Raw genomic sequence first — 27,311 nt, forward strand, 5'->3', positions numbered from 1 at the left:
GATTCTTTGAAAATTTTGTATCTTTTTTCCTTTCTCATGTCTTATCACATTGGTTAGAAAATCAAACACTCAATATAAAATAATAGAAATACAAGCAGACAGTGTTATTAACTTTAATGGAATTCTTATAATGTTACCTCCTGAAATATTATATTGCTTATTGGTTTGAAATGGCCACTTTTTCGTATTAAAGAAGCATCAGTCTATCCCAAGTTTACCATGCATGGATGTTAGATTACCGTGCATGGATGTTAGATTTTATCCAGCAGTTTTTGCCATTTATCATGATAAACTATAGGTTTTCTCCTTTTATCTATTGATGTTTTATATCTTGTGGATCAATTTTCTGATTTTAAAACAGTCAGATTTCTAGCTTAGATGTTATTTTTTCATACTCTATTATGGTTTTTTCCTTATTTCCTCATATTTTGTCTTTCCCACATGTTCCTCTGTTTTGGAACATTTTATATGTCAACTTTAGAATTTATTCATTGGAAGTGTGAAAGAAATTGCTAATATAATCATTGGAGGTTTATGTTTTTATTGGAAAATATTTTCTCTCTGTGAAAACTCTGGGGGTTTCTTCTACAGTTATGGACCAGATTTAAGCCTACTACATCTTTTTAGTCTCGTTTGCTAATTAATGTTTAACTGATATATTTAATTAACACGGAATTATATATATATATTATTCGCTTATGTCATTAATCTCACCTATATCTGCTTTTATGTCTTCTTAATTTTATGTGAATTGTGAAGCTCTTTATTTCTTGATTATACATGCAAGAAGTTGATTTTGTTAATATTTTAAAAGACTTGAATTTTTTATTAATTAGGCTATTTGATTCTAAATTATTTTATATTCGATCTATAATTCATTCTTTATGACGTCAGGTTTATTGTGTTTTCCTTTACCTAACTTCTTAATTTGACCTCTTAGTTGATCTATGTGTATGTAACTTTGTTCAAAAATGAAAGTGTTTAATACTTTGAATTAGCATATGGGTATAGTGTTGTCCACATTCAGACGTGCATCATCCTTATTAATTCCTGCACAGTCCATAATTGTGGGTTGATTTCTTCTTTGCTCAGTTGTGTGGGAGACTAGTCTTGCTCTGCTCCAAGTCTAAGAGATTGATTTTATTGTGGTTGTCTAAAGGTATGTTATTTATTTCTAGCGTGTGTGTGTGATGAGATAATGTCATGTATATAATTTCTACTTCTGGGGAATTTATTAAATTTTTGTGACACAATGTATGATAAATATTTGTACATATTTAAGACTGTATATATTTAATGTAATCTTAAATATGTATACATATTTAAGACTACATTTAAGATTGTATGTAGACTGCGATAAATAATGATTTTTTGGTTCAACGATATTGGTTATATTAGTTTGTTCTTCTATGTAATTGAATAATGATTATTCATTTTCCCTCCCTCCCTCCATCTCTTCCTTTCTTCCTTCCCTCTACAGATAATTGAGTCCCCATTTTTGTGATCCTTCTCTATGTCTCATGAGGTTGCTATGTCTACTTTTTGAGCTCATCTTTCTCTTTGTTCCATGACAATATAAGTGAATCAATGAGCACATCCTGCCCTTTATGTTCCCTTCTTGACCTTGCCATCATGTTGGTGCTGGAATTCCACATGCTGCGAATTCCATATCCAGCAATAGAATAGAGTCCAAATTCCCTGCACCCTTCCAGTCCCCTAGCCATCATCCCCCTGAAGTGGAAGACAGTGCCTTCTGCCGTTGCCTGGTGATGCTGCTGAGATTCAGAAGGAAGAGTTGTACGCCATCTGCCTTCTGTCTTCCTTTCTTCATCCATCCCAGCTCCACTGGTACTCCATCTACCAAACTTCCTCCTCTGTTAAGGTAGGTAGATGGCACCTTCTCTAATTTCAGAGGGAATATTGGTCATTTTGGTAGAGCTATGACAGTAGATTAAACACCTGTGCTTATCTTACCAGAAAATTCATTGTTAAAGTTCTTGGAAGAAATAGCCCATGCTCACTGCCTGTCCTCAGTCCAACATAATTTTTTTTTCATATGATTTTGCTAAAACTCTTCTCCGTAATGACATGCCCACCATGTTAGCTGTGTTTAAGCCAGGATTCAAAATATATAAGTCATATCCAGTTATCAACCACATTTCTTGAAGACCAAACACAAGACATACTTACACCCTTGTTCAGAGTTAACACCTAAATTCCACATCTACTGCAGGAGCCCAGTAACAGTGAACTGGCCATCTACTTAACTTTGAGATTCTTTTCATCCTTGGAATTTGAGGAGTAGGCTATAGTAGATCTTGATGTGTTCTTTCTATATACGACACCAAAATAGTTGATTTTACAAATATGGCATAAACCAGGCCTGTCTTAATAGCAGTGCATGAGAGAAAACACCTGAGAAATTTGGATTTCTCTATTCTGGTGAAACGGCTAGCTAAACAAGCAGACCCCAATTGACCTCAATATGTAATGACTTAGAGAGTATGGACATTTATTTGTCTCACACACAGCAATTCTGAGGTGGGAAATTCAGGTTAACTGGGCACCTCTGCCCTGCAGGAGCCTTCCAGGACCCAGGTTTCTTCCCATTTTCTGCTCTGTCATCCCCAATACCCCTGTCATCTTCTGCATGGCTGGAGCTCAGTCACTCCATCTGGATTCCCGCCTGCAGGAAGAGGGAAGAGAGGAGACAGTTCTGAAGTCTTAATTCCCAAATCCAGAAGTGGCATCCATCACTTGTGTTCACGTTCCACTAGTCAGAACGTAGACATATATCGTGCATCTAACTACAAGGAGAGTTGAGAAGTGTAGTCCAACTAAGCAGTTATGTGTTATGAGGCTACAATTTTGTTACCATTGAGACCAGGAGCACGGATTTTAGAAGACAGCTACCAATCTTCTCCTCAATGACCATCTTCTTCAATAGTATGTTTTTAGAAATAAGAGGGAAAAGCTAAATCCATTTTAGACAGAATTAATAGAATAAAATCCTTTGGGTCCTAAAAAATAATGACCTGATTGTCCTCTGCAAAGATCTGTCTCTTCTATATTATATTATTTAAAATTTTGGTGCTTTATTTTAAGAGGTGCAAAGATCACTCAGTGTCGTGCAAGCAGAATTGTTTACCAATTGTGTCACACTAAATACAGTTGAAAGGGGCATTTCACTTCGAGGAAAATAAGACTAAGAGGAAGCCTGGTTACTATGTCAGTTTTTTGAAAATCTATCATATAGAAGAGAAAGCAAGTTAGAAAAGGATGTTACAATGATTGTTGGAAGTTGACCTGGTACTTCTAAGATCTCTTCTGGAATGATATTTCTATGAAAAATAGTAATTCATTCAACATACCTTACCCAACATTTATTGAGTTTCTACTATGGGCCAAACACTTTGCTGAGTGCAAGACACACAATGGTGGGACATGACCTCTACTTCAAAGTCTGTATCCTGTCACATCACGTAGTGCATATTTTCAACTACATCTTCTATTTGCTTTAATAATTGAATCTCCTTATTCTGAAAGCATTTCAGATATTGTTCTTTTATATTAGCTTAGTTGACTGCTGGTGTTTAGTTATTTAGTTGCTGGATTATCACAGGATAGTCTAAAATCGAAACTATATCACTTTCTTTATTTCTTTTTTCTTTTGTAAAATTCTGTCTATGCTTTAGGAATTTTCTTTCAGAAAATCATGTTTTAAATGCCCAGTTAGAGAATGCAATCTAGAATCAGGTGGTGAAGATAGCTTTCCAAAGGATTTGGACAATTTACTTGATCTTTTTCATCTTGAATTCTAAATTTGATCTATAGGGCTCAAGGGGATTAAAAAATGCTTTAAAATGCACATAGTATAGAAAGTCTGATTTTTATGTGAAACGAACTTTTCAAATCCACACTTCTTTTCCTACTCTTTGTATCAATGCTTCTTTTTGCAAGGTCATCATTACTATTCACCACACCAAGACAAAAGAAGGGAAAAAATAGTAGCACTTCTGATGCCTAAAGTACCCTAAATTTAGTTACAATCACTTACAGAGGTAAAGAAAAAATATAGTGAGAGAAACTTTGTGTGCGAAAGTCAAAGCTTATAATTAATCAATCTAAGCTAGGAAATCATAAATCTTTTCTGTTCTTTTTTTTTTTTAAACATACTTTCAGGAAGAAATGGGCATAGTAGATAAATAAATAAAACGTTGAAAATTATTCTTAAAGAAAGTCTATTACAGGTATATGTTTTGAAATTATTACTTTGTATCGTTATAATACATGTATGTCAATAGTAATTTTTAAAGATACTTCAAAAATACGTAAGCATTTATATAAGAAACTTTTTGGAAAAGCTCTTTAGAATGAGGACCTGGGGTGTGTTTATTCAGCAATTTAATGGAAACCTACAAACTTAACAAAAATGCCAATCCACTGGTCTCAGAACTGGATGTAGCTTTCCCACACCTGCCCATGGAATCTGGAAACTGGTCCAGTTCATCCTTAAGCTCACTTTTAGTGTAACTTTGGGCAGAGCATCTGTCTGCCTCATTCACCGCTGGGTCCTTGAAGTCAGCCACAGAGACTGGCACATAATAAACTCTCAGTAAATACTTGCCGAGTGAACACGTGAATTAGGCATTTAGCAAAGATGTCCCGCCTCACTAGTAAGAGACATCACCATGATGGGTGTTCGTGGAAGGGCTCTGAAGCACAGGGCTCCTGCCTGGCAAGAGCAAGGCAAACGTTCCTTGAAGCAGACATAACCTCTGGCAATATTGTGAGGTGACCTTTATATGTGTCCTTTGCCTTTAAAAAAAAAAAACAATTAAGGTATAATTTATGTACAATGAAAGGAACACGTCTTGTGTGTTTGGTTTGCTGAATTTTGACAATTGCATGCACTTGTGTAACTACCAAACAAAACAAGGGCTAGAATACCTCCATAACTTCTGAAGATTCCTTTGTGCTCCTTTCCAGGAATTCCCCATGCTGGCCTTCAACCCCCAGGTAGCCACCTTCCTGAGATTTCTCACCGCAGACCAGGTGCCTGCCTTGTTCTTCAGATGTATGAAGACAAAGCAGCATGTCTACTTTGTGATGGCTCCTTTCACTCACAATAATATTTTTGAGATCCATATATCAAAAATTTTTTCCCTTTTATTAGTGGTGGTATTCCACTGTAAGAAAATACTATGGTTTATTTATCTGTTCTCTTCTCGGCAGGTATTTTGGTTGCTTCCAGGTTGGGACTATTTCGAGTAAGACTATTATGGATGTTCTTTTTTAAAATTGAAGTATAGTTCATTTACAATGTTGTGTTAATTTCAAGCATACAGCAAAGTTATACACATATAGTCTTTTTCAGATTCTTTTCCATTATAGGTTATTACAGGATATTGAGTAGAGTTCCCTGTGCTATACAGGAGGTCCTTGTTGTTTACCTATTTTATATATAGTAGTGTGTATCTATTAATCCCAAACTCCTAATTTGTCTCTCCCCCCTCATTATGAATATTCTTATATAAGTCTTTTTGTGGGCATATATTTTCATTTGTTTTGGGTAAATATTTAGGAATGGAATTACTGAGAGAGTCCTGATCTATGTTGATCTTTCTATGAAACTGCTAAACAATGTGATTATACCATTTTACACCCCCTCCAGCAGTATGTACAGCCGTGCTCTACACCCTTGCCAACATTTGGTGTTACCAATCTTTTTTATTATAACCATACATAGGTGTGATAAGTTATTTCAATGTAGTATTCATTTTATTTCTCTGATGACTAATCGTGCAATATTTTAATGCATTAGCTTTTCATATATCTTCTACTGTTAAGTGTCTTTTCAAGTCTGATTTATTGGATTGTCTTTTAATTATTGATTTGTAGGAGTTCTTTGTGTATTCTGAATGCAAGTATTTTGCCAGTTATATGTATTGCAGTATTTTTTTCCAATCTGCAACTTGTCGATTCATTTTCTTAATAGTGTCTTCTTAGAAGTGGAAATTTTTAATTTTGGTGAAGTCCAACTTATTATTTTTTTTTTTTATTATTAATGCTTTTAGAGTTCTTTCTAAGAAATGCCTGCCCATTCCAAGACAACAAAATCTCTCTTGTTTTGTTCTAGAAATTTTCTTGTCTAGTGTTGATATTTAAATATATAATTCATCAAGAATTAATTTCTTGTGTGTGGAGTGTCTAGAGTTCATGGTTCACTGTTTTCCGTATATCCAGTTGTTCCAACACCATTTGTTAAAATAACTTTCTATTCTCCAGCGAAATGACTGAGAACCTTCCTTGCTTGAAGATAAAGTAACTGTATATTTGTGGGTCTATTTTTGGATTCTCTTCTTTTCCATTAATCTATTTTTCTATCATTACACCAATACCACATTCTCTTGAAAACTCTAACATTATAGTAAGTCTTGAAATCAGATAACATAAATATTCAAACTTTGTTTCCACTTACGACATTGTTTTGTCTATTCCAAATCTTTTGCTTTTAGATATAATAGTATATTTTATAATTTATATAGTACATAATATATGATATATGATATATAATATATAGGTACACACATATACACAATATTTGCCAGTTGCTTCCCCCAAAGCATATCCCCCTGCTGGGAACATTATTGGGATTGTGCTGAATTTATAGATGAATTGCAAGTGAATGGGCATACTACATTATTGTGTCTTCTAATCTATGAACATGGTATACCTCCTCATTTATTTAGGTCTCTATAGACCCTCCAAGTGAAATCAGTCCCCTCAAGGAGAGCTGTGGAGCTTTGTCCTCACAGCCTGCCCCCCCCCCACCACCACCGGGAAGCACATCTGTGACTGCACAGGAGCAGAGGTCCAGGACAGTGACATGCTTCTCCTGGAATAACAACTCCTGCTCTAGGGGCAGGTGCTGGGAGGGGGGCACGTGGTAGCTCCCGGTTTTCTATGCTTGCCCCTACTTGTAAACCTCTGAACTGTGAACAAGTAGGGGTGGAAGCAGTTGGGACCCCAGTGTTCCCAGCCTGCTGCCCTTGGGGTAGATCTCCCACCTGCAAGGAAGGGACAGGTGGGGAAAGAGAGATCTGGTCCTCTTGGCCATGCTTGCCTGCAAAAGAGCTTCTACAACATGGGGTCAGGGGAGATTAAAAGTCTTAGTGGCTTGCCCTTCCTATGGTGAAATCATATCTGGGGATAGAGGTAGACCCCATCTTCCTGGCTGTGCCCATCTGTAGTAGAGGACCCAAGTGGAGCTTCTGTAACACTGACTTTTTGCAGGGAGAGAATAATGCCACATACTCTTGCTGTTCTTACTGAGATGTAGTAGATTTTCTTGAATAAATGTTTCTTCATTTTCTGTATGCCCTTAGGACAATTTCCAGAGATTTTAAATACTTGATTTTAATGGTTTTTACCAGTTAAAAGGTTGTTTTGCTGGGGAGAGGGTCTGATGGGCTCACTCCACAATGCCAAAAGTCCCACATCTAAGCTCACTGGTTTTTTGATGTCTTATTTTAAGAATGAATCAACCATGAGGAAGGATGGCTCTTCCTGAAGCCATGATTACTGGAAGGAAGCCATGGTTACTGGAAGGAAGCCTATGGACAAAGAGTGGAAATTGCTCCAAGCTTCTCCTCACCCAAAGCTCACTCTCCCCAGAGCTCCTCAGTTGCCCCCTCAGCTGCTCATGCCGTAGGGTGCTGAGTGACCTGCCCAGATCTGTCTTCTTTCATGATTAGCATTCTGGAATATGTCGCTGACATTCACCAATTACATCATTCTCAGTTCTAAAGATCCTGCTCAGTATTTGATCCCCACCCCCCGGGTCAGGTGTTCTGGGTTTCCTTACATGGCAATAAGGTCAACTCATGGAGGAATTAGTGTTCGTGTACTGATGGAAGCACCTGAAGGAATCTCTGGGCTGCTTTCTTCCCCACCAGGTAGCACATATGCAGCCGGATAATGGGCTTTGAGGGATGACATTCCCATTTTTATAGTCTTAGACAGTGGTTTCCAAATTTTGTGACTATGGCAAAGCTTTCACCATACCAAAAAGAAATGAGAAATAACACCAATTGTAATGAGTTTTTATAAGGCTAAATTTAATCACTTTAAAGGATTGATTCTGGGCTTGAATCTTCCTATTTTTGTTAAAATGACCTTTCTGTAATGAAATATTGGTTGTAGTAGATGCTAGTTTGGCTTGGTTTAATTTTAATATTATTATTATTTAATATTCTTGCCTAACATGTGTTACTAAATATGTTTTGCAAATGTCACTGTTTCCGATGTCAGGGACCTGCAGCTCTAACCCACCAAGGTAACTAAAAATGGACATTTCACATCAAATTAGAGACAACAGTAGTCCTATTGAACTCACTGAAGAAGGCATTTGGGGCCATGAAGAGATTTTCTCCACCACTTAAATCTACATATCTGATGCAAGATCTCATAGTGGTGGTCTATTAGACAAATTAGGACAAAGAGTTTTAATCCATTTGACAATTTGACTTTTGCTCACATAGACATCCTGCTGAAACCAAAGTCTTGTTAAGTCAGAATAATAACATCACTCTCATCATCTTCCCCGGCATACGATTTTGATAAAGAAGAAAATCTGATTAGTCTTAACAGTTTACTCACCATATAAGAGACCACTTATTTTTCAGTGCTAATTTCTAGGAAGCTATAAGGAGATTTTTTGTTATTAAGGAACAATCATCCAGTTCATTTAACAAACTCTAAAAAGCATATAAAACAGATCACTTGCCAAAAATAGGACCACACATTTAACTTTCTACATTTTATAATTTTAGTAAATAAGAAGAATTTGCATTATTATGGCAAATCTGTCACTAAAAATTACCTAATTTTGCTACATTAATTTATTGGGAAAGGTTTGGTTAAATCAGATGTCCTACAATAAGTACATAGAAAGTATATAAATTTAGTAAAATCATATTCTATGAACTGAAATATGTAAAGATCCCTGAATGTGTCTTGTTTCCCTTTGTGAGGTAAGTTAATGTGTTTATTAGCCATTTGCTATCATTCAGATCCCATTTTTAGAATCTAGCTTATTTGGTAGTTCTATGTGGTCACAGGTTACTATCTGACCATGATGAGAAATAAGAGTGCAACTAAGGAGCTTATTAAAAGTTCCAATGATTTCCTTTTTCTTGTATCTTCATCTTTCTACACAACTTTGCTTTTCATTGACAAAAGATACTAGAACCTGGGGTTCTAGTATCTAGTATCTAGCTCAGGAAATTTCCTGAGCCCCATTTGACCATTTTACGATTGAATAGTAATTTGAGTCAAATTGTCTAAGAATGTCTTTCCTGACAATGATGGTGATGGTGATGATGATGATGATGATAGTTTTCCTTCTAGAGCTTGTGCCGTGTACCAGATGCCTGTGAGCGCTTTACATGCATTAATTCATTTAATCCTCATGACAGCACTGTGAGGTTTTAAGAAGGCAAGATAGAAATTCACGTGGAAGCGGGTGAATAACCTGAGAATTTCCATCTGCCAGAGCAACCTTCTCACCCCTGGGTGCATAGTGCTTCATGAAGAGAAATTTGAAACACTGGAGGTGCTTGAGCCCCACCCCAGAGATTATGATGGAATTGGTATTTATTTTAAAATAAAAAGCACCTGATGTGGTCCATCTGAGCTGCCAAGGTTGAGAATTAGCGCTCTGGGGTTGGTCATTCCCTCAGTAACTGTTATGTCTCAGGGAAATGGCCTAACCTCTCTGAGCACCTAGAAAATAGGAACAATCACTGTCCTTCCTAACTGACAAGTCAGGTCTGTTTCAATCAAGCAATAAATGATTGTTTGCTAATGTACCCTAAAAACTCAATGGTGATTATGTAAAATATTGTCAACTGTGACCAATGCCCAGGTAAAATGAGGAAGATATAAGACTATTGAACTGCTAGTTTGACATTATGTTTTCTATAAACCCAAACCTGTATGATGCATGGAAAAAAACCTCTTCAGTTACTTTTGTTCTACATCATGGATTCACTTCAAGTTTCGCAGAAGGTTTGGACATTGTATTTTAACATATCTTCTAAGAATGGAACACATCGTTAGTTTCTTGGATCTCAGAGAGTCACAGTACAAAACTTTCCTTCCTTTGTCCCACCCTAAGCAATCTTACTAGTTCTGGGAAGGGACCCAGAACACATAAATTTAAATATGAAGAATATATACATAAGATAATGGAACAGTTGCCAACAAATATATTTCCAGAGCAGAGCTCCAGCTACATGCCGGATTACATGGTGCAAAATAGTCTCATAGTAAGGTTGATAATCAGAATGCTAGAGAATCACAGAAAAAAATAAGATACCCTTTTATTTGCACAAGTCACATTAAATTTCAGTGACATTTGATCAAAGGATACATATATGAATAGCCTATTAAGAATCTGATTGTTTTGAATGATGAATGTTTGAAACATTTTTTTCATATTTAAATCATACTGGCTATATACTGGTCCTTACGAACTCCAAAATTTGGATTAGCCTTTGGAATCCTTGATAGAGGAATCTGGCTTTTCATGGGCTTCAAGGGACTCCAGGCAGCAAACAAAACTGAGAATTGCTGGTACAGCTGAGGAAGAAGAAATTTGAGTTGATGCTAAGAGTTGCGCCTTTGAAGTTTTTTCAGAATTCCACAGGGCCCATGGACATGAGAGATTTTCGTCTATTTGAAATATTTGTTTATTTTATTTTTATATATAAAAAATAGATACAAATTAATATAAATATACTTTTATTAAGAATTATATTTTATTATATTTATATAAATTTTAAATTATTATTTATCTTAAAAACCTACATTTTAATAGATGTCCGTTACTATTTTGATTTGGCACGTAATACAAGATCAGAACTTGCGTACCGAAAAAAAAAAAAGAAAAGTTCTTCCTTTGATAACCCTGGAAAGAAGGGGTTCCTTGCCTGCATTCTGAGTGCTACTCCCAAGGGTGGGTTACTTCCTGTCTTCTAAATTCAGATACAAATACATTCACGATGCCGAATACAAGTAAAACATTTTCTTTTCATTTAAATGTGTTTATAAATTGCATGAAATGATTCCAGCTTATAGCGTTCCTTTGGCAAACATTGGCAGATACAGATTTTTGTCACATAAATCAGTTGTAGTCTGAGCCAAAGACTCTCTCGCTCTCTCTCACAGATTTGACAGAAGTGTACACAAGAGCTAAACAATGCCAAGACTAATATTGTTTTAAATAGATATATGCTACATTTTAAAAGGAATAAATGTCAAGTTGGGCCTACTGGAGCACAAGTAAGTTATGCAGCACTCAGGAAGCAGAATGCAATGCTGTTTTGCCAATCTATTTACACACTGATTGATAACTATTGACTTTCTAATTAACCTTTCAGATAGGTTAAAAAAAAATCCATGGACCCCCATTTTTCCCAGGTGGCCTGGCTTTCCCCAGTGACCCCCTCGCCCCCATGCCCCAGGCACAGCTGTGGCTCTCTTCCATGCTGGCCCGTGGATGGCCACCCTGCCTTTCTCTGTCCCTCCGTGCGTTCCCCCCACCTGCTCCTCAGCTATTGATTCTTCCCTTACCCTGACTTCTTTTCTGCACACTCTCCCTGTGTGATCTCACTGACTTTCACAATTTCAGTTACCATCTGTGTTACTTTCCTAGGGCTGCCACAACAAAGTACCACTCACAGAGTGGTTTAAAACAACAGAGATTTATCGTCTCCCCATTCTGGAGACTGGAAGTCTGGAATCAAGGTGTCAAGAGGGCCACACTCCCTCTGAAGGCTCTAGGGAAGGATACTTCTTGCCTCTTCCAGCTTCCCGTGTTGCTGGCATCCCTTGGCATTTCCTGCATTGCTCCACTCTCTCCCTTGGTCATCACATGGCTTTCTGCACGTGTCTCTCACTTTACATGGCTGTCTTCATATAAGGGCACCCATCACTAAATAGGGGCCCACCCTATTTCTGTATGACCTCATCTTAACTAATTACATCTGCAATCACCTTATTTCCAAATAAGGTCACATTCTGAAATGCTGGGGATTAGGAATTCGACATATTTGGGGGGGGGGAACGTGTTTAACCCATGACACCATCTTTATACCGCAGAATCCTAACACTATCCTTCCTGTCTGGACCTCCCTCACTCTTAGATTTGAGACTCCTAAGGTCATTTTGTCTTTTCTGGTGGGCATTTCAAGCTAGACGATCCATGGATATGTCATAATCAGTATGTCTGCATGGGACTGCATTATCCCATATTCTGTGTTCCCCTCTTGCAGCCTCCATTCTCGGTTGGTTGGCATATCCAGGTACCCACTCCAGAATGATGGGTACCTGGGTCATTCCTGGCTGGCCAGTCAGCTGCGGCTCTGCGTCTGCTTCACTTGCTGTCATGTGCCACTGAACTCCCTGCCTGGAGGAAGCACTTATTTCCTGAACCACTTGGAGTGCTGCCACTGACAGCTTCTCCAGAAATCGCGTTCAGCTGGAAAGAAATGTCTTGCCCAAAGTTTTACATTGCACCATGACTGGTTGTAGCAGAGACATAAAGGCCCAGCTTCCCTGCCCCAACTTGGGACAACTTTCAACAGCCATCCCAGCTTCAGCTTTGCCCATGGGTTGGCTGAAACCTTTGCGGAAGATGCAAGCCCAGTTTCCACTCTACTCAGCCTTCCTTTCGTCCCTCCTTGTACAGATGTTGGGCTGGAGCCCCCGTCATCAACTTCCTGCTGCTCGTCTCTGTTTCACAGCCTTCTAACAGGTTTCTGAGCCAGTTCACACAGCTGACCAATGGGCCAAGGCCACTGGTGTACAGGGATGGTGTACTGGGTGTAAGAAATGCAGTAGTTGGGCAAGCACATCAGGCACTTAATAAATACGGGGGAAACAGCAAAGATAAAGACAGGGGAATTGGATAGCTATTGCTGGGTGCAGTGAGACTAGGAAAAAGTGATAATAAAAGTCTGAGAGTAATTAAGGCTAAGTGTGAAAAGCAGAAGTCCCCCTTGGCAACTTACAAAGACTCTCATGTGCTGTAGGTGGTGGGTTGTGAAGCTGAGGACCAGGAAGAGGACCCCAGAGAAAGTGGAACTCCCAACCTAGGCAGATAGGCTGGGTCTGGGTCAGGACCCTGATTGGGAAGGAATGGGACCCTGAGTCAGAACACAAAATCGCATTGATGCACTTGAAAATCTTATATCCCCAGAGTCCCCTAATCCTCAGATTGCAGACCTACTGGACACCTCCCACTTAGAGGCTGGCCCTCTTCCATTTGTTAAAGACACAGGGCCTCTTCCTTGACAGGGTCTGCCCCTTCTCCCCTCTTGGACAACAAAGCAGTAACTAGGGGGCATCACATGGACATGGACACTTGGCTGGGGAATGACTGGGCCCCCTTGAGGGAGGCAAGGGACCCTACACCAAAGGAGGGCGGGACCCAGACAATGTGCACCCCTAGGAGATGAGACGGTGTATAACATGAGTGGATTTTGTCGCTGCTGGTTGAAGATCCGGGGAGGTGGGCAGAAGGTAGTGTTACAAAAGAGAGAGCTTATTAATGAGGGGGTACGCTTTTCAGATACAGGATTTAGGATTTAAACCTTGGCAAAGACCCGAGGGAAGGTGCTACCAAACTTATGAATGCTCTTCAGAAGCTTGGAGGAAGCAACGGCCCAACTAAGTGAAGTAGCTGTGCTGGGCTCGTGAAGCATTGGTGAAAGAAGGGATCAAAGGCTCCGAGAAGTTGGCATGTAAGAGTTGATGTGCAATGTGACATTAGGCCCTTTTGAGAAGGAGCACATGTGTGTGTGTGTGTGTGTGTGCGTGTGTGTGTGTTTGGGGAGAGGCTGTGGGAAGTAGATCATCAGTGCAAATTGATGGAAACAGAAAATCTACTTCTAAATCTCCAAGGTCTTGTACTCTGTATGGTTGTAATTTGTCTAAAGTTTTCTGTAGACTTCGGTGTCCATATCTTTATTTATTTTTTGATTGGTGGGAGGAGCACGTGATTATGAAATTCACCATCTTTTTCTTTCGTAAGGAGCTTCGTGATGGGAGTGGACATGAATAAAGTCCAAACACCTAAAACTGGAATAAAAGGCACTCTGGAAACTGATCTCTCTATACCTTTTTTAAAAAATAGTCTTTATTTTTTAGAGCAGTTTTAGGTTTATAGCCAAATTGAGAGGAAGGTGCAAGGATTTCCCTTTATTCCCTGCCTCCACACATGCATACCCCTCCCTTACTATCAACAACCCCACCAGGTGGTACATTTATTAAAATCTGTGAACCTACATTGACACGTCATCACCCAAGGTCTATAGTTTACACTACGGTTCACTCTTGGTGTTATACGTTCTATAGGTTTGGACAAATGTAAAATGACATGCATCAACCATTCTAGAATCACACAGAATGTTTTTAGGTTTCGCCCTAAAAATCCTCTGTGCCCCACCTATTCATCCTCCCTCCCTTCTAACCCCTGGCAACCCCTGACCCTTTCACTGTTTCCATGGTTTTAGAATCATACAGTATGAAGCCTTTTCAGATTGACTTCCTTCACTTAGTACCTTTTCAGTCTCATCTGTCATTACTCACTGTTTCACAATTTAAATTTCAGTAGTTTAAAACATGTATACTTTTTCACATACAACATGGTGTGTGTCTGTGCCTCGGTGAATCCTAACTCCCTGGCTTGAAAAGTCCTTCTCTTCTGCTCTTAGCCTGGCTGAGCCTTTCTCTTGTCCACCGTGGGGACAGCATTACCTCCTCGGAGCCATCTCCAACCATCCTACCTTTCTTGGAGTTATGATTTCCCTCTTCAACACTCTCATAATACTCTATGCGTATTTATCATTACATTTACTGAGGTTGATCGCAGATGTGTTCACATTTTGCTTAAACCCCTATCTGACCTTTGCATGCAGGAAGAGTGTCGAGCCATCTTTGCCCTCCAGGTATCGGGCACAGTACCTGGCACACAGTAGGAAAACAATCAAAGTTCCTATGATGTACTGAAAGGCTCTGAGCATCGTAATGAAGAAATGACAAGGAAACACATTCAGTCATCTGGATGTAAGTAACATGAGGGAGGACAGACATCATCTAAATGATATGTGGCTTGAAACAGCTTTCACGAACCAGGTATCATTCCTCAAACCAGAATGGGACACAAGGGCTCAGCAAGGAACAAGGATGCAGGTAGTCTCTCTTCTTGGTTGGCTTGAGGGAGCAGCAAAACATGGCAGCCTGGAGCAGGACACAGCCTTATGGGACTGAGAAGTGGTGGCAGAGAATTTCCTCTGGAAGGCAAGATGTGAGCAGGAGCAGGGAAAGGAGTGGCAGGTGCCATGATTGACAGATGTTTGGGGAGCATCCAATTAGATGCTTAAAAGGGAAACGTTGGCAGTTCTCCTATTGGATCAGTGTGGATTATTGACCCAAGAGTCTGTTAAAGTGATCAACTGAGGACCACAAACTGGTGGAGAAATTTCCCCCTATCATTAGGCATTCTTTATAAACATAATTTTAGTGACTGCTTAGTATTTCCTGTAAGACTTGGTCATTTGCTATTTTACCCTTTATTTGCTACCAATGTTCATTTCCAGTTTGGTACTTTTATTAAAATAATACTCCAACGAGTTCGCTTGTTCATACTTTCTTTTGCATTTCCATTTGCTCAGTTATTAGAAGTAGAATTATTAAGCCAGTAAGTAGGAACACATTTTTTACCTCTTTGATTTAAATTTTTGAATGTGTAAAACATTTAAGTGGTTCATAAATCAAAAATATATAAAAAGATGCATCCAAAGAATGCTCACTGCCTATTTCTATGCCCTCCACCCACCTCCACCCACCTTGTGGACCACCATTTTAATTAATTTCTTATTTATCTTTCTTTTGTTTCTCTTTGTAATAATGTGAAATATATATATATGTACTCTTATTTTTCCTTCTCTCTCACACAAAGGTAGCATCATATACAAAATTCTATATCTTGCTTTTTTTAAACTTATTTTTTCATAAAGACCTTTCTCATTCTTTTTTTTTTACAGTTTTTCTTTTCATTTTTAAAAACTTTCTGAATAATACACATTCAATTATATACATTTTTATAAGACATGCATATTCAACATTCAAATTTTTCATCTTCTAATATTTTATTTTATTTTTAATTGAAGTATAGTTCATTTAAAATATTGTATTAGTTTCAGGTGTACAACATAGTGATTCAATATTTTTATGGCTGCATGATATTCTGTTACGTTGTTGTATGATAATTTATTCAAATCTTATTTCTTTATTGATGCTTATTTGGATTGAGTCAGTCTTTTGCTTTTATAAGTAATGACGCAATGAAGAATCTTGTTCTTATGCTATTTTATATTTGATGTGGTGAGCCATCACAGTAGGTTCCTAGGTTCCTAGAAATAAGACTACTAGGTCAAAGGAGAAATGCACATGTAATTTTGTTAGGTATCTCAAATCCTCTTCCTTATAGCTTATAACATTTTAAACAATTTTTTTCCTATTCCCCTGTAGCTTTGCCAACACAATGTACCAGAAGACTGTATGAACACTTTTAACCCACATCACCAAATTTATTTCCCCAAATCTGTGCCAATTTGTATCGTTATGACCTGGCGGGTAAGAACTGCAACTGCATCTCAAAAATTGACATTCTGGGTGTCTTCTGAGATGAGTGACCAAGAGAATGAAGATCCATGTCATATGGGGAACATAGGGTCCTATTGGGGTTTATGGGTTGGGACAAGTGTTCATCATCTGGGACTAGCCATCTTTGCAGAACGTATCCCCGGCTTCTTCCCAATAAATACTAATTATGGGGAAGAAACCCCCATAAATTCCCTAACACTCCCTAAGACTCTGGTTGGGAACCACTGAAAAGAACAGAGATTCCAAGATTAGGGAAAAGGAGACCCAGAGAGACATGGTAGCTGTCTGCAAATGTGTCAAACCAGTCAGGTGCCAAGTGCAAGAGAACATAAGCATGTCCCAGGAATAAACAGGTTTTAGTTCAACATAATAATAATTTTCCAAAACCAAGATTTGTCAATGTTGGGATGAGGTCTCCGGTCTATCAGTGCTCTCCACATGGAAATTTTGAACAGGAACTGCATGACCATCCTTTAGGAACTCTGGAAAAGGAATCACCATATGGAATGAGAGGTTGGCCTGGCTGATTGTATTTGTAGGATGCTTTTTTCATAAAACAATTCTTTTTTTCTTCAAAATGCCCCTGAAACTTTCAGTGTTGAAAGGTCCTCTGCCCTCACTTCCTTCCTGACACTTGAATTTCTCTTCAATAGGTATGACACTCAGACGTGTAGTCTACCCTTGAAACTCCCTGAGGAAAACAAGCCCCCTGACTCCCAATATTTTTCCTTTACAAAAAAAAAGAAAAATTTTCATTTTTCTAAATATTGAATTTCCTAAGAATGAGTTTGAATTTTCACCTAGCCAGGAAAAAATGGTATTGGGATATTTGTAGTGACTAAAGCAACAAACGGTACTTTTTTTTACTGTCTTTTATTAAAAAACAAAACAAAACAAAACAATCAAACAAAAAAACACCTTGTGGAACAGCCTCTTTGAGAATACAGATAACTTTTGATAGAATTTTCTAGTAAAAATAAACCTGGTCTCATGTCTCCTAGACCTGTGAGTCTAGGTATGCCACTGAATTTGACCTGGTAAGATGTATAGCAAGCAGCTTTATTGCACTAAAACTTGAAATACAAGCTTCAATCTGGGTACCCACTCAAATGGATTAATTCCTATATTTAAATGGACTCAGGTATTGTTCTTCTGCAGCTGGGTGCTTTTTTCCTTTACTAATCAAAGTTTAAAAATGGAGCAATTAAAAAGAAACTAAAATATTGCAAGAACTTAGTCCTTTGTATGCTGGGGGGGGCATTTTAATTTTATTTTATTACTTTTTATTCCAGACATAACATAAACCAAAATTAATTACAGCAATTACATAAATTATTTGAAAATACACAATTCCAATAATTTCAGTGGTTGTATATTTAACGAATCCATATTGTCCACATGTTCTTTGCCAGCCTGTAAACGGGAGGGGGGAAGCCATAAAACCCGCTCAGATAGAAGAAGCATCTGCTTAGGTTTTTAGCCCATCACCACTAACCCTGATTGCTAGTGGGGTCTCCACCTGCCCTAAGACAACCTACTGGGCAACAATGAAATCAAGTGTTGCTATAGGGAAGGGCCAGTCCACCTAAACACCTGGCCACAGAAAGTCAGAATTTAATAAAACAAAAGGACTCACTGAGGCTGAGAAACATTGGGGTGACATGGGGAAAACAATTCACCCCAGTGCTGATTCCACAGCTGTGAGACCCAGGACAAGCACTTTGCCTCTTTGGGCTCATAATGATTTTTTTTTTTTCTAAAAAGGGGAAGCTCTCTCTAGATCCGTGTTGTTGTAATTTACTTGACTACAGTAAGTCCTTCTCTTGTTCTGGAACTGCAAATAATGTTTGAAAGTTTCACAGGATCCATTTTACTGGGAATGGACCCTAAGAACCTGAAGACTGTCTTCATATTTGGCGATCTAAGGGTTACATCAGAATAAGACTCCAGGGAATTCCCTGACGGCCCAGTGGTTAGGACATGGAGCTTTCACTGCCATGGTCCAGGTTCAACCCCTGGTCGGGGAACTAAGACCAAAAAAAAAAACAAAAGAAAAAGAAAGAAAGAAAAAAAGAACAAGACTCCAGATGCCATTAGAGGCAGTTCAGACCAGAAAAGTCTTGGGGAAGCCTCCTCCATGACACCTGAAAATCTTCTCAGGTGCTCCCCTCCTCGGCTCTTTCTGGCAGGTCCAGCCTAGGCACTAGACTCTGTAGGACCTCCACCCAACTGGGAGTCAAGGATTGTAGGTTCCTCTAGAGCAGCGAGGAGCCTGGCAGAGAAGGAGCCCACAACAGAGGGGCCCAGTAGATGGGACCCACTTCAGGGAGACCTCGGGGTATTGTAGAAAGCAGAAGAAAGAAGGATTGGGGGTGAGGAGAAACGTGTGCAGAAGGAGGAATGGAGTTGCCCTGGTTGCAAATGCAAAGCCTTGCTCTGTGGATGGGATTATAGCTTTTGCAAGGAGTCTTGATGGGAGGACATAGCCCACCCTGCTTTGTTATAATCACCTTTAGAAATAGACCCATTTGTCCATTTTTAAAGCCATTTTTAGTCCCTTGCAGAAAACTGTGTTATTAGCAAGAGAAAGAGAACTCAGAATCAGTGCTTATATTGAAAAACGATTTTAGATTTAAGTGAATTCAAAGTGAATATCGATTGTTCACATTGACTTATAGAGCCACTCTACCTTAAATGAACAACTTTTAGCTCCATTTAGAAGCATATAAGTTATATATCAGACTCCTCTACACCAAAAAGTTATGGTCGTTTAAACAGACTGCTTCAAACAGACAAGTTCATGGGTCTAGATACAGTTGAATCCAAGCAGAAAACAGGATTATTTTACTGATGATAATTTTCTAAAAATTTTGTCTGAAAGAATGTCTATTGCCAGAGAAAGTGAAAAGATTAAAATAAAAAAATAGTTTTGATACTTTTAACATCGTTTAGGTATTTATTCATTCAGTTGTCACACAGGAGCTAGGAAAACTTTATCACATGAGACATACAATGCATTCTGTGATGGCCAACACCATTTTTGGCCACTGTTTTCTTAAGCTGAGTTTTTCATCTCATGAGTTATCCATATTGTTGATGACCAAGACCATCCCAAAGCTAGTGGGCTTCCTCTAACTCCTACCTTTAGCTTCTAGGTATACAGGTCAATAGTTAGGGTGAGGCTCTCCGTACCAAATCTGAATAATAACTTAAATACATGTGAACATGTGTTTTACAAGTTACCAAGAACAGACATGGGAATCAATGTAAACATTTTCATTGACAAACCTACATACCAATGATCTTCTATGCTGCAAATCATTTTCTTTACACTTTTTCTGCCTTTAATTACATAAAAAGCCTGGGTCCAAGAAATAGTTTGGAAAATTGCAAATTGATATTCCTTTGACTTTCTTTGTGCTTGTGTCTTAGCAATAGCCCGTTTTCCTTTCTGAGCTGACCAACAGTCATTTTCTTCTCTTCAAGGTGGTCTTTTGACAAGAGCTGAAGTGCCTTTGCAGTGGTCCCTTCTGGGTCTGAGGCTACTGTAAAATCTTGGTCAGTAAGTGTTTAATACAAATATTGACAGTGGTTTATGGGGTACCGATTCATAAAGGACTAGAGGTAACAGTATCGAGCACTTTTCATGATTTGCTTTCCCAATCACTTAGCAAATAATGGCATTTGTCTAGAAAGAAAGTCTAAAAGTTAAATACAAAAGCGATGAGTTCTTACAAGGTAGTTACGTGTTAAAACGAACCCAGCTATAAAGTAGATTTATATGGCCTTAAAGATCCCAGTCTAAACAGAAGAAAAAAAGAAAAAGGTGTACTGCACAATAATAGGCAGCTTGTACATATAGAAAAGTCCTGTGTTGATTGACATGCTCTTTAGGCCCGCATACACTTTCCAGAGAAAGCTCAAACATTATATTGGTTTTCTGAGGGTCGCATAATGAAATAGATAAACAAATCCTATGGGAATGTCCTTCAAATTTGATTCGTAACTACAAAGTGAATTTATGCGTAAACATCTTCAAATGTAAACAAACTAAGGCAAGTCAGAGGAGAGAGAATGGATTCTGCTTTCGTTTTCCTTCTACGTAAACTTTAGGAACCTAGGTTTATTCTCTCTTCTTCTACCACTGTACCTCCCACCCCAGTTAACAAAATGCAACATTATGTCTTAAAAGCTACTTTTTTTAAAAGTGAACATAACGGTATTGCCAGGTACTTGGAGGCTGATGAGGAGGCCAGAAGCTCTCGGAGAATCCAAGGTGACACTCCTGTTCATTCCTTGACAAATGAGGTGATGGTGGGAATTTCTAGAAAGGTAAAACCATTGTCTTTATTTAAATCTAGAAAGGAAAGAATTAAAACAACAACAACAACAAAACTACACAAAGTGTACTATCCTAGTGTCTCCAGGACAATCTAAGAAATAAATCACACCCAAATAAGCTACCATTAGTGATAATAGACAAAGCTTTAGTTTCCAGTTGGAAGTGATTAAATTGCCATGAGCAAAGAACTAATGAAGGAGAGATTATGTTATTGATGCCCGAAAAGTGACTCATGATTAAGCAAGAGTAAAGTGAGGGTAAAATTCTGGAAAGTATTATCCTTGCCTAGGTGTTGTTATGTTTGTGAGTTAAAGTTGTTGACCTCGTCTTAAACCGTGTAGGGATATCTGTGTGTGCTTTAAAAAACTTTAATGGACCTGCTGACAGGATGTTCTGACAGCTGTTTCCTCAGGTGGACTTTGTTTTCTGTGTATTTGCATAAGAAATGAAACCACCCTGTTTTGATAGGCATTCAGCATTTTGTTTTAATGCTAATTTGCTACTTGACCTTTTGCTTCCTAAACTAAGAATACTTAGTGCTCACAAATATTTGGGAATAAAATGTTTCAGAGGTAGATCATAATCCATCCTAAGATTATCTTTTTAGGCTAATAAAAAACAATTTCCTTGGAATCTAGTATGGGCGTCCATAGAAATTTCAGTTACCTAAATACCTGAAGTGGTAAAAGAAGGCTGCCCATTAAATAGGAAGAGAGACCCATTCAGATATTAAGTGGCGTTTTCCTCACATAGTTAGAATAGTAACATGGAGTGTAATTTTGTATGACTACATTTTCAATAACTATTGCACTATCTCATTTGGATTTTTTTTCTATCAAGTAAAAATTGCTTGATAATCATTTTTTGTAATTTTTCTGAAATCACTTCACTCTAGATATACATCTAAAAGGAAAATAATTGTATGTGGAAAACAGTGATGCTTATGACCTTCAAGGAGGAAGCCATAAGTTGAATTTCCAAATATTGAAAACGTACACAACAGAATGAGAGAAGGAATTGGGCATTCATAAGCAATCACATTAATTGGGGAATACTGAAAATTTCAGTGCTCAGTTTTTCTCATACCAAGAAATACCGGTGTTTAGACCTAACATATCAGGTTAAAATGGGACTTTCAAGTGAGAAAGTCACTTAACCTCAATCTGCTTATCTACAAAATCAGTTTACTGAACTCCAAAATTAGAATTTGGCAGGATGATCTCTAAAGCTCACTAAACTGTGAAAGACCTGGGGTTGTGAAAGGTGAGAGTGAGAGAAATCTGTGGGCACGTAGAGCAGGGGCTGGAGAGAGCTGTCCAGAACAGAAAAAGCGGCCCTTTCCTCCAGGGAGAGGCTGGCAACCTAAGACACGCATCTAAGAGACAGAGCCGCATCCAGAAAACTCCAGAGGAACCTGCTGAAGTCGCACCTTCAGTCAGTGGTGGAGTCAGGATTCAAATCCAAGTTGTCCGACTCTGGATCTCAACCAGTCTTAACCTGCCTCTTGAGGTCATAAATCGGAAATGCCTTCAAGACCACATAGGCTCTCAGGGCAGAGGTGACAGAGGTGATTATCAGCCTGGTGAGAGATCCCCTACCAAGAGTTCATCCATCTTTACCTATTGAGGTCTTTCAAACCTTCCCCATTATTCTAATAACTGAAAGAAAATGTCCTTTTTGCCAGGAGTCTCTAAATTATTCCCTCAGTCCTCATCTCTACTTTATACGCCGACAGCCAAGGCTGTTGTGTGACTGTGGTTTCGGGAGCCCCACCGGTAACGTCCCCAGCATCCTCTGCACCCCATCGCTCCCAAGAAGCCCAAGAGTGGTCTGTGAAAACAACTGGGTGGGTTAAGATTATTTCTCTTTATAAAATAGAAGAGTAGAGAATGTTAAGGAATATAGTAGAACAGAAACTATCAGAGTGTGTATCATATGTAAGGTAAGTAAGCTGCAATTTAGTTCCATTTTACATATAAATAAACTCTGCTCCATGACATAGAATGTATTTCAAATTGTGGGCTAAGTCTCAGACAAGAGGTAAAAGGGAATTGCAGGTGCTTAAAAGAACAGAAGACTAGCATTAATAATACTTTCATATTTGTGCTCAGGAAAACATCTAGAAAAAGCAGCATTAAAGTCAGGGGCTAAGAAGAACCTAGAACCACATCAAGTTGAAATGAAGAATGATTTTATTTTGTGTGGAACTACATACAAAACATGTAGAAGTCCTAGCTGCATACAGGCAGATCATTTTTTATTGTGCTTTGCAAATATAGCGGGGTTTTTTTTACAAATTGAAGGTTTGTGGCAACCCTGCATTGTCAGATGGTGGTTCGCACTTTTTAGCAATAAATAAAGTATTTTCTAATTAAGGTGTGTACATTGTTTTTTAGACATAATGTGCCACACTTAGCACATTAAGTGTTAAGTCTATTGCACACTTAATAGACTACAGTATAGTGTAAATGTAACTTTTATATACACTAGGGAACCAAACAAATGCATGTGACACTCTTTACTGTGATACTCGCTTTATTGCAGTGGTCTGGAACTGAACCCGCACTATCTCCGAGGTCGGCTTTTAGACCCATAGCTTAAACAAACAGAGTCTGTAGAAGTAAAATATTCATGAGTAAATCAAGTTTCGTCTTTGAAACTTCCTTTGCTTTTAACCCATGCTGTCCCTGGCATATGAAATTGCTGATAATGATAAGATCATATGTGACACTCATTTAAAGAACGATTTCTGTAGAAACAGCAGGAGTAAACACATCCTGTACTATACCGTCCATGCTCTCAGTCATCAGTGCCTGGAGTAAACCTGACTGCTGGTCCAAACAGGCTGCACATGTGGCAGCAACCTCAGGGGTAGGGATGGGATTTAGAAAGAAATTATTCACCTATGAGTTATTGGTGGGTCATTTCTATCAAAGAGAGACACAGCACAATAGATAAGCAATGCTGGCCAGTTAGAAGGAAGCCACTCTGTGGTTTACTTACAAGGCATTCTTTCTTTAGATTTCTTTTTAAATAGTCATCATTTTTTAAATGAAGTATAATTGATTTACAATGTTGTATTAGTTTCAGGTGTACAGCAAAGTGATTCAGATATATATATATATATCTGAACAAACTTTTGGGCAAACCCAATATATACATGCATATATCCATATATTCTTTTCTCTTATAGGTTATTACAAAATACTGAGTATAGTGCCCTGTGCTATACTGTAGTCCTCGTTGGTTATCTGTTTTACATATAGTAGTGTGTATAAGTGAATCCCAACTTCCTAATGTATCCCTCCCCCCCTTCCCCTTTGGTAACCATAGGTTTGTTATCTTAGTACCTCATCTCATTGGTGGCTCCATTCGTTTATACTGGCTTACTCTGCTGGGCCTGGGTAAACCATATGCCTGTAGGGAAAAAAAGAGAGACAGAAAGAAAAGAAGAGAGTTCATCCTCTTGTAGCTGTCATGACTGTAAAAATCCTGGCAGCGAAGTGGGACTTGCGGTAATAATTGTGACACAATGGATTTTGACAAGACAGACTGTTGATATGTTCATTTGCATACAGATGGGCAGAATCCTTTCTCCAAGTTACCCGCTGGGGCCCCCCCGACGTGAAGGCCCAAAACATTCCTACAGAGCAAAGATTTGCTCACTCCAGTGAGGTGTCCAAAACTCTACACAAGGAAAGTCGCGTTTTGTTTCTGAGAGAAGGATTTATAAAAGAGAGAAGATAAGAAGATAAACATAGACAAGATTGTATGTAACTGTCTGTTTCCTGTAGGAAGCCTGGGCAATATTTTGAGCCCATCTACAAGTGACTTTCAAGGCAGGAGATTGGAAGGCCGTCCAGAAATATGTAGCCGACCATTCAAGAACTCCTTCTAACCATTAAGGACTGATTTACTCATCAAATTCCAGAGACGGCCAAGTCTTTGCTGCAGATATCTAGACATATGAGTGGGAGGAACACGGAAGGTCATGACTCACTTCGACCTATAGTTACCTTCTTTTCAAAGATGGAAGTTTAATTTTCTGTCTTGTTTTTGCCAAATTGGTATTTTAGTTTTTCTAGAAACAGAGACTCTAGTTAAATACAATGGAATAAGTTAAGGCATCTTAGAGTGGTGGTAACTAGCACATCTGAATTCCACAACTAGAATTGCAAATTTGAGACCTGCCTATTGGCTTCTGGATTGTGTTATAAACTCATCAGGGCGAACTTGAGTGGAAAGACTTAAGTGTATCACCGGAAGAAAACTGACCAGGACAATAAACTTCATAACCATTTACTTGGCAAGAACATGATGATGGCTAAGTGTGTGGTACCCTTTGTAAAGAGGTAAATAATAACATAAATAAAGATCTGTGCTCTTCCCTAGATGTTGACATGTGCCCCTCCAGTATTAGATAAATATTAGCCACTAGTAATAAAAATAGTGTCCACTCTTGGTCTGTAAGATTTTAGAACCTGAAAGCTCACTTTTGGTAACACAGCAGCTACATTGATAACATCAGACTTTTCTTTGACACTGAGCATTATAAGAGCAGAGCGACCAAGCTCGTGGCTCACTCTAGACTTTCTTATGGCTGGGAGTGCTTCAGCCGCTGGGCAACCCACCAGGATTCTAGGCTTCTGCCTTTGTAGCTCCTGCCCTGCTCTTCCTGGGTCTAGACTGAGCTCTCCAAGTCCTCCTGCAAAAACTATTTTCATCACAACATGCAGCCATTACCTGTTTATTAAAAACAGTATTGTGTTTATAGGAGTCTTTATTTCTGACTGAAGCATTTTCTAGAACATCTGGTTGGTTACACTTTACATAAATTAACAGACTGTCATCTCCTCTTGACAGTTACCTGTTTACTTTCACCTCATTTTAAATGCCATTTTTCAGAAATAACACAAGATATATGAAACACAACATGTAATTAAGCAAAACAATACAAATAAACATAAATAATCATAATGAGAACGAGAAGGAAAAAATCCACTGGAGCACGAAGTTAGGAATTTGACTATTGTCTGGCTTTGGGAAGTAAACCCAATGATTGCAGCCATGTTCTGGGAAACTCTATTAACCAATTTGCTACTAATACATACAGTGTTTTATTTAAAATAGATTAAAATTCTTCCTTTTTTTTTTTTTTTTTTAAATTCTTCCATTTTAACTATATTCTTTAAGTGGAGCCAAGTTCCCAATTTTTAGTATAGGAAAATCCACGTCAAAATAAATGTGATATTAGGGAAAAACATGTTCGGATATGAGACAAGGATCTGATATGGAAGATGTTACGGTGGATAGGCTCTGGGGAGGCCTTAAAAGGAGCCTGGGCCCCCATATGTTTAGCCATTTTCAGTTACTTACTCTGGTTTGTATTTGATGGGGGGGCACATCATTTTCATAGAGAAAAACTTGTATGAACACTTCCAGCTTCTCAGTTCGGTGTCTTATCTCTCTAATGAAATTGTTGTCATCTCCATTTTTATCTTAGCTAACTTTATAGAGAAGTTTGTTTTTTATAAGTTGGTACATCATTTACATGCATGAGCAAAAACTTATTAAGCCACGATTTTAGAAAAAGCCTTTTTAGAAAATTTCCCTTTTGTTTATTGTTTTCATTTTTTCTGTACTATCTATCTATCTATCTCTCTATCTCTCTCTCTCTATCTATCTCTCTATCTATCCATCTACCTATAATCTCCACTACCTTTCGGTGTGATCTCTGGGCCATTGGAGAGGAAAAAATAATAATCCCATTGCGTCTTCTATAATTAGCAATGGTTATAAATTTCCTGTTACTATTCATACCAAAACCACATTTCAGTGATTTAATTCTATCAGTGTTGAATATACATTACTCGCAACAGAATCTACCATTTTTCTCCTAATATGCATAATACCATCCCATTTCCCCCTCACCATATTGTCATTCTTCTGCTAGGCGTGTCAATCACAAATTCTTTCCTCTACTCATATTCCATCGGCCAATATTTCTGAGATGTGCAGGAGGAGGAGAAACAGGATCTATTTCTGCCCGTCTTTGGAGAAATGGGGCTGCAAAGGCATGCTAAGATTTTATTTCAGAAGCGAAAGTCAAGTGCTAGGCAAAAATACACCCAAACTTAAAATTATTTAACTCAATGGGAAATTGCAAAATTTACACTCTGTATTTTCTGGTCTATTTTCAGTTTCCAGATGAACTTTTTTCCCCCAATAACACTCT

The sequence above is a fragment of the Eschrichtius robustus genome, chromosome 14 (genome assembly GCF_028021215.1).
Source record: "Eschrichtius robustus isolate mEscRob2 chromosome 14, mEscRob2.pri, whole genome shotgun sequence".
Taxonomy (NCBI): Eukaryota; Metazoa; Chordata; class Mammalia; order Artiodactyla; family Eschrichtiidae; genus Eschrichtius; species Eschrichtius robustus.